General features: G+C 38.9%; 2 pseudogenes across 1 annotated transcript; one reads left to right on the forward strand and one right to left on the reverse strand.

Annotated features, from left to right (window-relative positions):
• Window positions 1-1,777: 1,777 nt before the first annotated feature.
• LOC148727050 (uncharacterized) lies at window positions 1,778-7,465 on the forward strand (annotated as a pseudogene).
• Window positions 7,466-7,788: 323 nt separating this feature from the next.
• On the reverse strand, window positions 7,789-10,216 carry LOC148727051 (uncharacterized; annotated as a pseudogene). The gene is made up of 2 exons (XR_015989462.1): window positions 10,074-10,216; window positions 7,789-9,149 (listed from the first exon to the last, which is right to left on the reverse strand). The product of XR_015989462.1 is annotated as an uncharacterized LOC148727051 (transcript).
• Window positions 10,217-15,000: the final 4,784 nt, after the last annotated feature.

Below are 15,000 nucleotides of genomic sequence, written 5' to 3' on the forward strand. Positions count from 1 at the left end.
GGGTACTGTTTAGTGTGGTCATCCAAGACTTTACCTTGTTCTGCATTATTGCACAACGTCGAAGTGCTCCTGAGAAGAATAATCACAATTTTTACTTCGGGTTTGTGTACAGAATTTTTTAATGAGATTAATACTATGATTGTTTGCCAATGAAAACTAACAAAAAACCTTCGATCACTAATTTTAACAAATCCAGGCTCCTCCCGAAAACATGTTACAGCTGAGCTGGCAATTGTACAGCACAAACCTAACTCGTGACGTCAAAGGCATAATGTCCTCATGTCTTGTTGACCATTTTCTCTCTTTAGTTGCCGCGTGAAACAGTCAGAATTTCCTGTTTTGCCTCTACTTCTGTTTATTTCACGAAATGTGAGGCATACCTTACGATGAACTGTTTGCAAGTTCTCCGAAGCGTCTGGGAATAGTTTTTCTTTGTCGAACGACGGACACGAAACGATTTTCCACCGCATGAGCTAAAATTAGCTACGAAGGGCAAATCGATATGCGAAGAGAAACGAGAGGAAAAATTTGTGTGGCAGATTTTCTGGAATTGATTAAATTTATGCCAATCTTTTCAAAACCAGCCCAAAAAGAGCTCTCTTAGTTTGACTAAAATTGAGTGGTGCAATTTTCTTACAACATAAATCTAAGTACTTCTGAATATAGTCGAACCTGTGTCAAGAAGACCGAATTAAGTGTTCACCCTGTATTATGCGGCCCGTTTTTTTGCCCTTCACCGGTATTGAAGGGTCACTGAAAGCGGGACCACTCAAATAACTAAAAATAATATTTCAAGTAATTTTTAATCTATTTTTCTCAACAAAAATCAAAGTGGGGATATTTCCGAGCGAGTTTCAGCATATTTAGTAGTCAAATATGGCATAAAGAAGCGTTGTTTTTCTTTTCTTAACTCTAATCGGTGGAACTGGTCAACCTGTATTAAGCAGTCACTCTGCCATTTCCTGTGAATGACCGCTTAATACATGTTCGACTGTATGTTTCTGGCACATTTACATTCTTCTCTGATTCCATGATATTACCAATTTATTAAATAATTGAGATAGTAGGTGCACATTATTGGTCAACAGGCCAGTTTAGATGAGAGTGTGTAATCACAGATGTGACGTCACGCTTTTTTGTGTCTGCCTATGCAATGCGAAATCATTGCGTACTCAAAGCTTTCCCGATGATTTCAAAGTAATTTCATAACAAATACCGGCAACATATATAAGAAATGGAAAAAAAAATGTGCCCAATTGGACGGCAAATCTTTAATAGCCAGACAAACTCCTTGAAGCATTATGAGCGATTCAACTTTTCAGCCATGTTTTAGGTTACCAAATCGGGCAAGTTTTCTTCAATTTTAACTTTTGCATTTCAAATTCTTTCGTTCAGTAACCGTATATTTTTTAAACATTTCGGTTTGTGTCTGTCAAAATTACGATACTTCAAAGCAGAAATCGTTTCATTCCCAGGGTGCTGGCACCTGCCTCCGTGATGTATCGATTAGTTTAAGAGTATTCAGGTGTGCGTTTTGATTTACTTGTAGGAAATACCATCACCCACAGCATGTAATAAGGAAAAACTAAATAAGAAACTTAGTAAATAAACAGCAGTTTTCCTTATTTTGTCATGTCATTGGAGAGAAATATCTATGAAAACAATTTAATATAGTTTCATTAGTCTTAACAAAATTATTCTAGTTGATCTGAAAATGACAGGAATCGCAACCTGGTAAGTTATCCGTTACAGCGGTGGTGAATTCTACCCCAAAACCATGACTTTTATTCAGGTTATCCGCCCTGAACTTGCTCAGGGTAGGAATAAACCGTCCTAGCCTGCAGTTTATCCTTGTAAAGCCTGTGACTCCACTTCCTTACGAGCACTGTCAGGCCCAAACATTGCAATGAGTGCAAGAACCTAAGTTATTCTAAATTGATGCTATTAAACCCAGGAAATGTGGTTATAACAAAACTGAGTCCTATCGAAAATGCCCTGGGCGAGAAGTTCTGTCCTGCAGCAATACATACCTACGAAGAATGCAAGAAGACTGTAGTTTGTCGTATCTCAAAGAAAATTCTAATCAACCAAGTTGTTTACACTAGTATGCTCAAATTTCAGCCTTTAGTTTAATTGTTGCAGTGATTACTTTCACATAGCTACATCAGACAACACGCGCTCTTATTTGCTACGAATATTTTATGAAAAAGAAACGGTGAGCACGTGGCTCTTTGAAGTGACGAAATTAGTTTTGCAGTTGACGATACTTCATTCCCAAACGCGATGCGAAATATGACGGGAAACAAATCTGTGAGTTTTTTTTTTTTGATACAACTGAGGCTTTGCGACGGTGAGAACTCTTCATTAGGACGGTAAATATTATTTTTAAGTGTTGATACGTCCCGAAAGTGTTTTTTAATATGATATCTTATTTTAAAATCGTATTGCAGAATTTTAGAACAGAATCCTCCATTACATTTTAAAATTTTCAAAGCAAAGCCACGGGATCCGTGTAAATTCTAATAAACGACAATTTAAAGATCGAGAGAAAATCTACCCGTAGATCTTTCAAATACAAGAAACTAATAAGTTTTTCGCTTTTTTTTCTTGCGAAGGGATTTTATCTTATAATGATTATTTGTAAGTGTTGATATTTTATTGAAATATTGTGCTAGAGAAGATTTTAATTTGAAGACTGTACCATTTAATAATTTTCGAAATTTCAACACAAACCGTCGCAATTTTCTGTCCGTAAATTCTGGAAAAGCATGCTAAATATACTACGCGGATTTGTACAGGCAAGAAATTCGTTCGTTTTTCGCTTTTAAGCAGAAAATTTGCAATTCTTTGAATAAAGAGTTGGCCTCGAAATATTTGTTCGTCCTTTTTGCCATGTCATTTATTCATAGATTTCGGGTAGAACGTGAATTACATGTAAACCCGACACAGTTGTAGTAAACTACTTTTTTTCGCGCACAACTTGTGTCTGCATGCTATGTTAAAAAGAATTGGTTCATATTTTAGCTCTCCGTACATTGAGTTATGGATGCACTTGGGAAGTTTGGAGAGCACACAAGACGCTAGAATTGCTCTCGGCTCGCTTTCAGTACGCTTCTCTCATGCTCTCCAAGCTTCTCGCGTACATCCATAAAGCGTGCACCGTAAAGCGCGCGCTCTGATTGGTCAATTCTGATGATTCTGCTTTTACCACTTTATCGCTGGCAGAGTACCGCACCCAACCCATCCTTGGACGTATCGGTGTGACAATGAATGCCTTATCATAGTCTGGGTAAGCCATGATTGGAGGATTGGTGAGATGTTTAATAAGCATTTCTAGTGACTGCTGATGAACATCCCTCTATTTTATTGGTGTCGCAAATGACAACTAAGCTTTTGAGTGTGTAGTTACTCTATTGTAAATGTTGCATGATCCTCCCAATTTTGGCTTGGTTAGCATTCCATATATAGGCTTAGCAGTTTTGGCAAAGCCTGTAATATTTAAGTAAGTAGGTAAGTAAGTAAGTAAATCTTTATTTGAATAGGGTGCACAATTACAGTCAAGACTATATTCAAACTGAATGTAATAATTCTAGGTACAGACATTCAAAATACTACAATAAAAAGATACTAAGGCTATTTTAAAACTCAAGATAACAAAGAACTTAAAATGTAGCGACGATAGTAGCCAAGAAAGTCAATAACTTGTCTCACCTTGCCAATAGTTTTCGGGGTTTCTTGTGCAAGACTCGTAACTGCAGTTACTCCACTGGGATCGATGTGTACCCTTCTTCTGAAACAATCCTTCTGGGGAAACAAACTTTTATCTGGAACGGTTTACATTTGGCTGGCTTCAATTCAATACCATGTTGTGGAAGGCGACGGAGTACCGTCGGTACATGCTCCACAGGCTTCTCGAAGGACTGGCTGAACATAGTTATATCATCAAATTAGCGAATGGCGATCTCGTTTCGAATTCACTTTGGCAATGTTCTATACATCTTAATTTACGGGTGCATTGGTTCTTTACTTCTTCATACATAAGTCTTAAGATTGACACATAAATTCGCTAGATAGGTGCACTGTCAGACAAGTCAAAGATCTCCATGCACCCTTTATCATTCTCATTCTTTGCAAAAGATGCTGCCTCCTCTTTCAGCATGCTACTAACTACTTTTCGCTATTCACTTGTAAGACCAGACAAATCCGGCAGCTTAACGGACGACATCATCCGACTCCTGCTGCAGTTCTCCTCCTTTCTTCACTTCAGCAACAATATGCCCAATAGTGGTACGCTCAGGTTTTAATTTGCTGTCGATGTCTAGTTTTGCCAATTTGATCTTCATTGGCGTAACAGACAACCAGTCGTAATCTTCCCAGTTGGGTACGGCCTGGGAGTATAATGTCATGTTGGCTTGAGTCGTGAACCTCGATCTCAATTCGTGGCACGGACTCCTTTTTCACAGTCTCAAGTGTTTCGTAAGTCTCGAGGCCTGCTGGCCTGGATGTCACGGGTCCGGTATCCGCCCTACAAGGCAATTTTCTTGATGGACCTTGTGGGATGATAGTTACTTCCTTTGACATTCTCAAAGTACAAAGGCAGTCTTTATCTGGAGCTTTGATCAAATTAATGAATGCTTCTAGCGAATCCCGTCACTGTCTGCAGATCCTGCCTTGAAGGACTGCAGACGACTGGGTTCTAGGGAAGAGTCTTCTTTCCATCTATCCATTCTAGCTAATTCTTCAACAACATTATAGCCTAGTATGGGCATTTCCGAACGATCAAGTGTAATCAAGAACGGAACGTGTACTTCTTGCTTCTCCTCTGTGGAAGGGGGAGCTGCACCCTAACATCTGCCCACCCGAAGAAAAGAATCTTAGCCCATCAGCCGCCATTAAGTCAAGTACATTGATCAACTCTGATATATCTATTACTGCTGTCCCTGGGAGTTTTTCCTCCAAAATGCTCTCCGTTATCATTGATACTAGGGCACCAGTATCCCAGATAGCAACAATTTCACTATCTTTCATGAAATACTTAACGGCACATTTTTTCCGGCAAGGTTCACAACTCTTGCATGCTGTGTAGGTGTCAAATGGCCAATGAATGCTGTTTTTGGGGTGGATACCCTTTGTGATAGGTTTTCTTATTGCTTGATCTGGCCACTGTTTCTTTTGGTATCGTCGATCGTCGAGAGCAGTATCACACCACCTGGCACGGGAAGCAGCGTCGAAACGAAACTTGACTTTCCACCTTTGCGCAACAGATAGATGGATGGGACACTTGTGGGATGTCGACTACTACCGATCCCGTACAAGTAGTCGGTTCCCGTTTAACGGCTTTGGTCCAGCGGACTCATTCTGACGGTAACCAGCTGCATAGTGGTTGTCACTCCCATATTTAAAACAATGATTACACCTCTGTGCACCCTGCTCGATGTATGTTTAGCACTTAGCAGGTCGAGGTCTCAAATCCCGTCTTCCGAGCCCTGTCCTTCTATCTCTTCCCCTTGAGCCTTGCTGGGAGTTTTCTCTCGTTTTTCTCTCATGCCATCTTAGTTTTCAAGTCTTCTATTTCTGCCTTGAGCTTCTGTAACTCTGCTTTAGCCTTTTGTGGACCGGGTTCCCACTTTTGACCACGTATTTTCATGGGGGATTCACTATGTGGCTCTACCTCCTAACTAATTTTAGTAAAAGAAGTTGGCTTTACCCTGGGTTTCCCTTTATGTTTACGTCCTCTTTCCTCCTCAGCTGAAACGGTGACATCGAGCTGATGTATGAGTTCTTCATGTGCAGTTTGTGGGTTACTTGGGAAAGGACGGAGCTTGTTTCGAATATCTTTGTCTTAATACCCGTCTCAACGGTTCAACAAATAAGCTGCTTAATATGTCGAGCATCACATTTTCAGGAGTCCTCCCCTTCTTGGCCAGCTGAGAGTATTTTCTGTCTTTGGTCAAGGGCTCGCATCAAAATAGCTTGCGATGTCTCTTTACCACCCCGGCAAACGCTTGTCAAATTCTGGTACAGCTCTGTTGTATTCTAAACCCCATAATGACTTCGAAGTATTTTTCTCAGACGGTCTAGGGATAGTCCTCAATAAGAGTCCTCGGCCAATAGCAAGGATAATCCCATCTATGATCTTACGCTCTTTATACTTTTGTTCTAATCCAGCATCAGTTTGTCTCCTCAAAGATGTATAATTCAATTTATCCTTCTGGTCTAGATCTCCTATCTGCCCTATTAGGGACTTTAAGCAACGAGAGCGGGGACGGCGACGGGGACTCCAAAACCCGCATAAGACTGGGGAGAGAACGCCGTCGTGGCGGGAATTTCTAAACAGTTAAGCAGCCATTACAAAACGCCGCTCATTTGTGTGTTTGAAAGAAGTTCGAAATCAACTTTTGATTAGCCACAGTGATGGTTTGATAAACGATGAGGAACTTCTACTCCTGTACGATTTAAACAGGTCCGATAATGTCGATCTTCCGTATAATTCTTATCCTGGTTTTGACTTGAATGATTTAGAAGACGACGAGTGCCGTTCAGAGTTTCGTTTCTACAAGAACGACTTACCATTTCTAGCTGAAGTATTGGGGATTCCTGAGGTAGTGGAATGCTATCAAAGAAGTATCTGTAGTGGATTGGAGGCTCTTTGCATTTTTCTAAATTTTCTAAAGAGACATAGCTATCCTTGTCGATATTCAGACATGATAGCTCGCTTTGGGAAGCCTGTTCCAGTGTTGTGCATGATAAACAACTACATGATCGACTACATTTACCAGGCACACAGTCACAGAATTTTGCAGTGGAATGATAGCATCCTCAACCCTCATTCACTGGAAATATACAGTAACGCCATAACAGCTAAGGGATCCCCCTTGGATAACTGTTTTGGCTTTATTGATGGGACAGTTAGGCCAATAAGCAAGCCTGGCCAAAATCAGCGCATTGTCTACAATGGTCACGAAAGAGTTCACGGTGTAAAATTCCAATCCGTGGCATTACCAAATGGAATTATTGGAAATATGTATGGACCGATCGGTAAGGGAAATGGAATATAAAATTACCCTTCAGAAAAAGACCCGAAAATTTCTAATCTAAATGTTGTTAATTTGTCTCCTTTTTCACCTGGGCCAGCAGGTCACCCACTTTGTGTTTATGGAGACCCCGCCTACCCATTGAGGATGCACCTCCAGACCCCTTTTAGAAACATGATACTCACCCCACAGATGGCAAATTTTAATAAGGCTATGAGTTCAGTGAGAGTCTCTGTAGAGTGGCTCTTTGGAGACATAGTTGAGTACTTCAAGTTTGTAGATTTCAAAAAGAACCTCAAGATTGGACTTCAATAGGAAAGATGTACATTGTTTGTGCCTTATTAAGAAATGCATTAACATGCGTATATGGCAACACAACCTCCGAGTTTTTTTAGCTGGATCCACCCACCTGGGAAGAATACTTTGCTTAATTTTAGGGAGGGAGGATAAGGATTTGCCACACATTAAAGAATATTAATATTTAATATATTTAATACATTCTGCTGTGTAGGTTGATGGGATGGAAGGGGGAAGTATAATATCCTTTCTCATGTTTGACCCCTGGGGTACTTTAAAGTAAAGTTACATAGAGCTGGATGTAGGTACTAATGAAGTCATATTACCTCTAAAATAACTACATATTTTCCAAGTACTTTTGGTTTGAATTTTAAAATGACCTCCCATCCCCCCTCTCCAAAAAAAGGCTAAAATCTTCTTGTTGTCACAAAAAAAGAACAAATATGCAACCAACACAAATATCAAAATCGAATATTTCAAACTTAATAAAAGGTTTGCTCCTCCCTATGCCTTTAACATTTCCATGTACCCCATCTGCCTAGGTAGGGGGGCTTGTGACCCTGTACGTTTCATAAGCCACTCCCAATATCCAGATACAAAATTATTTTAAGTAATCCTCATCTATAAGTCATTACCAGGTCAAGAATAAAACTAATTGGCCATTTCAGATTTTGCAATAAATTTGCCATCTACAGATGCCATGAATCAGTTTGTATTTTTCTTACGGGAGAAGGATCACCATAAAGATCACTGGTGTAATTATATACAAGCACTAACAACCATAAAAGACTGGCACACCAGGGCATATTGCCATGGTCCTTCCAAATGCTTACTTTTTGAATATGAACTCTGTAATTATCTTAACCCAATAAAGAACAACAATTTTATCCTTGGTTCAATATTGTGTATCGTAACATGAAAATGAGTGTAAAACAAAGAAAAAGACAAATTGAAACAAGGATGAAATTGAACTACAACAAATACATAGTATATCAACTTAAACTAAACTTAACATGTTTTTATTCTGTCTACTGCTTCTTGGCAAGCTCTTGCAGTGCAGCCACTAGTGCCTGGTTCTGTTGTTGTTGCTGCATTATAGTCATTTGCATCTGGCTTAGCTGTTGAAGCTGCTGATGTTGCTGCTGCTGGAGGTTAGCAAACATTGTTCGCTGCTGCTCCTGTTGATGGATCAGTTGCTGTGTCATTTCCTCTTGCTGCTTTGCTTGGGCACACTTCCTTTTTTTTAAGTTTTAGCTCTTCTTGCCTGATTTTGAATTCTTTTTCTGACTTGTCCCTCAGATATACCATGGTCTCTGCTGCAGATCTCCTTGTTCTTTTCTCCTTTTTCTCGGGCTCTTCACTAACCTCATCACCAACCACTCTTTTTCTTGTTTCTCCAACTCTCTCCAAAGCCTTGGCTCTAATATCCTCCACTTGCTTTTTCTCTTTCTCTGCACTGGCTTTTTTTTCCACTGATATCATTTGCTGATCTCTCTCTGCAGCCTCAGCTTTCTCACATATTTCTTCGATTGCTGCATCAACCTCTGAAGGTTCATCAACTGCTATTCCACTGGCCTTGCTTTCTTCTGCAGCCTTTCTTTTGTGTTTCTTTATTAGAACCAGGTTTACACGGTCTCTTACAGACCTCAAAGAAACTGAGAAACAGGGCTCAGACAACTGCAGTCAGGTTTGAGGCAATTTCTTCGCAGTCTCGCTCTCTCCCTACTTCCCTTCGGCTGGCTATACGGATCAACAGTTAGCACTTCTCTTACTAAAAGTAAATCGTGATCTTTCGTCCAGTACATTGGAGTAGTCGACCTTGAACATAAACAAAGTAGATTGAACTGCCAGTACAAAACAGCTGATAAAACACACTTATCATGGGGTCACCTTTCGACTTAAGAAAAAATAATAGCCTGCAGGATACAGGGCAACTTTTCATGGTTTAATAACAAGTTCGGCTGGTTTAATGCACACAAAAAAAGGCCACGAAACCTATATAATAAAATTGTATAACCTTTTTTAAATTGTCCCTTTCTATAAAAATACAGACTAGTTAATTAAATGCTATCATCTGCGGATGATAAAGCGACTGAAGCCTCGAAACGTCAAGATATATTTTCCTTATTTTAAAAGTGCATTGGATTATTTTCACCTTCACAATCTCGAACATATTTACAAGCGATACACAGTCAAAAAATTTAAAGTTTTTGTTGCAGTAAATGCAGATTGTGGAGTTAAACGAACCACTGGATTCGCCTTCAAAAAAGGCTCTGCCGTTGTGATGTTGAACCCAAAAATACGTTATAAAACCTAACATACAGTATCATAATCCTACAAAGTAAATTGGAAGAATATATTCTCGTAAGATGTTTGTTGTGCTGGAAGATAAAAAAACCAAAACGGCTACAGAAGTTGTAGTGCTCTCTGCACTTTTAAATCTGGCAAGAATATCTTCTTTGTCAAACTGTTTGACTTTTGAGTGATTCTCAGCGGATAATTTTCGATTGATATCTGTGTGAGCCAAGCTTATTTACATTACAATTTCTTACTTTCATGTTGGTCAATGGTGTAAGTCTCGACGTTTCTGTTTAAAAACAAACCATCAATTTAAAGAATAATCTCACTTTATGAAAGAAAAAAAGCGATGAAAGTTATTTTTGATTGTCTCCTGGGAATATTTAACGTTTAGATAGCAGAGAAAGGAATGCTCACGTCGATAGCAGAGAAAGGAACACTCACGTTTTCGGCCAACGTCAAATTGACGCGTTTTACGTCGGGCCCGAACGCAGAACGTCAAACTTTTTCCCGCCAGTCATGCGCAGATAGTTATTTGGATTTTCCCTGAGAGCCTGCGGTCCCCGTCACCGTCCCCGTTCTCGTTGCTTAAAGTCCTGTTATCGAACTTTTCGCGGTAAAATCCTCCATTTTGAAAATGTGTCAAGCTCTAACAAAGCACCCTGAGTATTTCCTATTTCGTGCGGCTGGTGTGGTAGTGGTTTGGTCGCTTGTCTTGCCTTCTTTTCCAACGGAACTCTCTCAAGGTTAACAACCAATTACTTCTTCATGTATTTCGTTGGTCAATGAATGAACTTTTTTTAACTTTTGTTGCTCTAGTCAGTCAGACTCGACTAACGTGTGATGTTACATACATTGTAAAAAACTTAACCCTTTCACTCCCAAGGGTGCCAATTTAGGAAAATGCCCTAGTTACCCATGGGGTTCAGGTGACGTCTGAAAGGCAAATTTGAGGTGCCATATAACTTCAGCAAAATAGTGAGTGAACCAGGCAATTTCAGACTACGCAATGCAAACAAACTTTATTCATCAGAGATTGAAGTTTTCAGTTATAATGAAAAAACATCTCCAATATAAGAAGATAAGTCGACATAACAAACCTCAAAATCATGCAACATGCAAAACTGTTCTTAACACCATTTTGAGTCAATGAATTACAGCATATGTGCTGTTTCTATGAGTAATTTCTCCATAAGAGGAGAGTAAAGCAATAATATATTAGGGAAATAATTACAGTGAAAATGATCAGGTTGAAAAAACAGAAACAAAATGTACTGGTACATCTTCTAAGTGTTGTTTTTTTTTAACCTAAGCAAGAGTGTCCATTCTTTGAGGTGTTTGAATTTCGCGCCAGATTAAGCTTCGGTGTTGTGATTCTTGAAACAATCCAAGCAGAACCTCTTCGCCACATGAATCGCATCCCATCCTGCAGAAAGTTGTATTTCTCCTTTTCAAACATCTCTTGCACCTTCCCTTGCTCATTTTTATGGGCCAATGTCCAGTGTGAACGGTTCCTTCTTGAACGGCATGGAAAGTCAGTTCGGTTGGCACGTGTTGTTAAGGTAAAGTTTGTCGGAGAGCAAATCTTCGGCCAGTCGAACTGAAGTGAAAAAATTATGGCAAAAGATGTGATATTTTTTTCCCTTCAGACTGTTGCAAGGTCGCAAACAACACGATGTCCGAGACCGAGTTCAGGCTGACCACCATCTTTTTTCCTGTGTATACTTGCATGGCGCCCACAAAGCCATTTGTCGCAACGGCACGGACCCATACTTTTGTTCCACCCTTCAAGGGCTTCAAGGGCATAAACTGTTTGAACTCGAGTCTTCCTTTATATTTCAACATTCTTTCATCGATTGAAACATATTTCGATGGCCAGTATTCTTTGTGGAAAATGCTGGCAAGTCCAACCAAAGACACACCTTGAAAAGCTTATCGGAACGTGGGTTATTTTGCGGTAACATGTTCAAACGATTATTCAAACTGAGATATTGTCGAATCTTCTTGAAGCGATTCCTTGGCATGACTTTTTGAACAGTTGGAACACCAATAAAGTTGTCTCTGGACCAGTACATTCTTGTTTCCGGCAAGGAATTGATTCTGAACAAAATATTCAATGCAAAGAAAGCACGCATTTCTTTGCAGGATGTTGCATACCACCTTGGGTCTGGTTTTGTTTGAATGCACTGTTCGGCATGACAATTGGTTTCCTCAACAATTTTCTCGAACAGATATTCTGGCCGAAGAAGGAGAAAGAAATCCAAAGCTGTTCCATCTTCTGGGACTCGTGAAGTTGGACCAATGCGTTCGACAAATTCTTCAACATGGACGGGCGAGTCATCTGTTGTCCAGCGTTTGCTGATAGCTGCTTCGCGTTCGCTCTCACTACTGCTCCCGCTTTCGCTTTCAGAAACTGAAATATCCGATTCTTCGCTTCACTACTGCCGTAAAGCTCTTGCCCTCTCTACTTCTTCAGTTTCGAAACCTAAAAAGTCGTCTCCATCAGAGTCGGACGCCATAACAATACAAGGTTTTAGAAATTTCACTAACTTGGGTTCAACGGTCAGTTAGGAAAAATTTTACCATGGGAGCCCACCATGATTTTTGTGTCAAACGAAACCTAAAAACATCTCCTATTGGCTTAAGGACAAAGGAGGGCTTTTTTTCATTTATATCACACGTTAGGATTGTTTGATAGGGACGCATTTGAAGAGTGCCATATGGCACTCTTGGGAATGAAAGGGTTTTAACACTTAGTGTAATTTTGTCCTACTTTTACCAGGATATCTAAAAGATGGTAATGCTGCGGCAAATCCTATTGATAGCTTACGCAATGATTTATAACCTTTATTTCTTGTTGTAGTGTCAAATTGAAAATTAACGTGAATTTTTTTAAAAATATATACTTCTAACAACTTGCATAGAATACAGCTAACAGAACTCTTAGAGTAAAAGAAAATGAGAAATTTAAAGACCTATTTACATCTTGGAAAGTAGTTATAAATTACTATCGGCTTATAAACAGAGAATTGTATATGATTTACACTGATTTGATCACCTCCAAAGCAGGCATTTTTGTCATTGAATACAACTGATGCCTCGACAGGAAGAAGCATTTCAGTGATACCAACATTTGGTCTTGAGTTGCATTAGGCCACTCTCAGAACATTTGAGGATTTTCTTGTCACTGTCCATGACTTTCGAGTGGCACTTGATGTGGGTTCAATAAGATTGAGCTTAGTTAATTCCTTCTGGTGGGACTTGCAGCTTCAATTGTTGTTTTTTCTCCAAAACAAAGTCTTCTTGATCTATCCTTAATCTGTCAGCCCCATTTATTGTGCTGTTTGTTTTGGTAAAGTTGAATAGTTTGCACCATTAAATTTAATGGCAGCATTTGATATTTTGTAACATTGCCCTGATTTCATTTGACTTGTGTCCTGTTTCCACAAGACCAGCCGTAGAGATCCACTGTTATCTGTAAACAGGACTTCTTGTTTAGCCAAAGTTTTTTGTAAACATTCACGGTTTCCACAGTGCCATCCATCAAAATACGGGCAGCGATGTTGATATTTTTTGCTCGACCTTGAATTTCCTCTACCAAGCTGTCTGTTGCTGCCATGGTTTCTTCGTTTATTTGCTGGAGGTCAAAATCCGTCTCACTTCCATAGGGAGCTTGAATTTTTGTACTTTTGTTAAGAATCCATTCTTCCTTTTTGCTGTCTTATGGTATTTCTTTAGTTGAGACTTCTGTATTTTAGCAGGTTGTGAAGACTCAAATTTGGGCTTGAGCATATTGAATGCTCCTCTCAATCAATCAATCAATCAATCAATCAATCCTTTATTCAAACACGTGACACCTAGGAGTACAGAAGTTCTCGTTAAAACGTGTACGTGTATGTACAATTAGAAATAAAACATAGTTTTTGTAAGAATACAAATAATAAGTAGATCTATTAAATAACTAAAAACAGGATCGAAGATCATGGACAAGAGCTATCAATAAAAAGTTACAATATTAACAATATTAACAATAACGATATTTACAATCACTACCACTAAGCCATGTGGGCTTTAAGAGAACGCTTGAATGAAACAATATCTTGAGATTCTCTGAGTCTAGGGGGTAGCGCATTCCAAAGTTTACTAGCTAAAAATGAAAAAGACCGCTGTAAAAACTCAATATTAAAAGGAGGTAAATCTAGCCTTGTTCTGAGCCCGCGTAAACTATACGGTACATTTCTAAAATTAAAAAAATCACTTATATAAGGAGCCCCCTTATCATACAAGCACTTATATAACATAACTAACGATTGGAATTGCCTACGATTCTCCAAAGACTTAATGTCGGCCAACTTGAGGAGGAAGTCGTATGACACAGACTTCGAGCCTAATATAGTTCTTAATATAAAGTAATTAGTTGTCTCTATTTTAGTAGTCTCCGCGTTACCTACTCCCAGTAAAAGGGGACTGCAGTACTCAAGATGAGGGAGAACATAGGCCTTATATAAACGAACTAACACGTCCTTTGAAATAAACTTACGTATTCTCCGCAAAGCCGAAGCCTTTGCGGAGAATTACTTCTCTGGGTAGAAGTAGACAGCATGATTTACTTTAGTGTTTTGGAAATTTAGTGAAAAATATTGATTCTTGTTTTGGCTGGTCTTTATAAGCGATAATTTACGCAAATAACCAACCATAACTTTTTCTGAAATAAAACGAGAAAATTATTGAATTTGGGTTGTTAATCATTAGATCAAAAGCATCAAATACTGTAAGTATTTATTTATTTATTTATTTATTTATTTATTACAATTTATGGTATACCAAAAACAGAAGCCAAGGAATGAAATGCAAGAATCATAGACCCCATATTAGAGCAGATCACCAACGGTACGTGAATGAAAATAATGATGCAAATTAAACTAGGGTAGTAATAAGACTTTTAAAGAATTTACACTTATTGCCTCACAAAATAATGGAAAGAGGAAGGAAGTTCCATGTTCCCTCAACTCTATTGAAATAACTATATTTAGGAACAGTCCTTCTTGCATGTCTCATCTTTAGAGTTAACTTATGGTTATATGCCTAAATGAATAGGGATCAATAATAGTAGATAATACTCTGTCAATTTTTCCAGTGGCTTGATATGGCACAAGTTGAGAGGTCATGGTGGATTCATAATTATAAGACTTTCAAGTTGCTCAATAACATTTTCTCAAACTCATTTATTATTCATGCAGTCAAAAGCCAATAAATAACCTCCATTTGGGTCGCGTGGATGAATCTTGATACTCAATGAAACACCAGATGAAACACCACCAGGTGTTCATCTGAGAGGAAACATGTTTTTCATCTGAGATCAAACATTTGC

Source organism: Stylophora pistillata, chromosome 7, assembly GCF_964205215.1.
Source record: "Stylophora pistillata chromosome 7, jaStyPist1.2, whole genome shotgun sequence".
NCBI classification, from domain to species: domain Eukaryota; kingdom Metazoa; phylum Cnidaria; class Anthozoa; order Scleractinia; family Pocilloporidae; genus Stylophora; species Stylophora pistillata.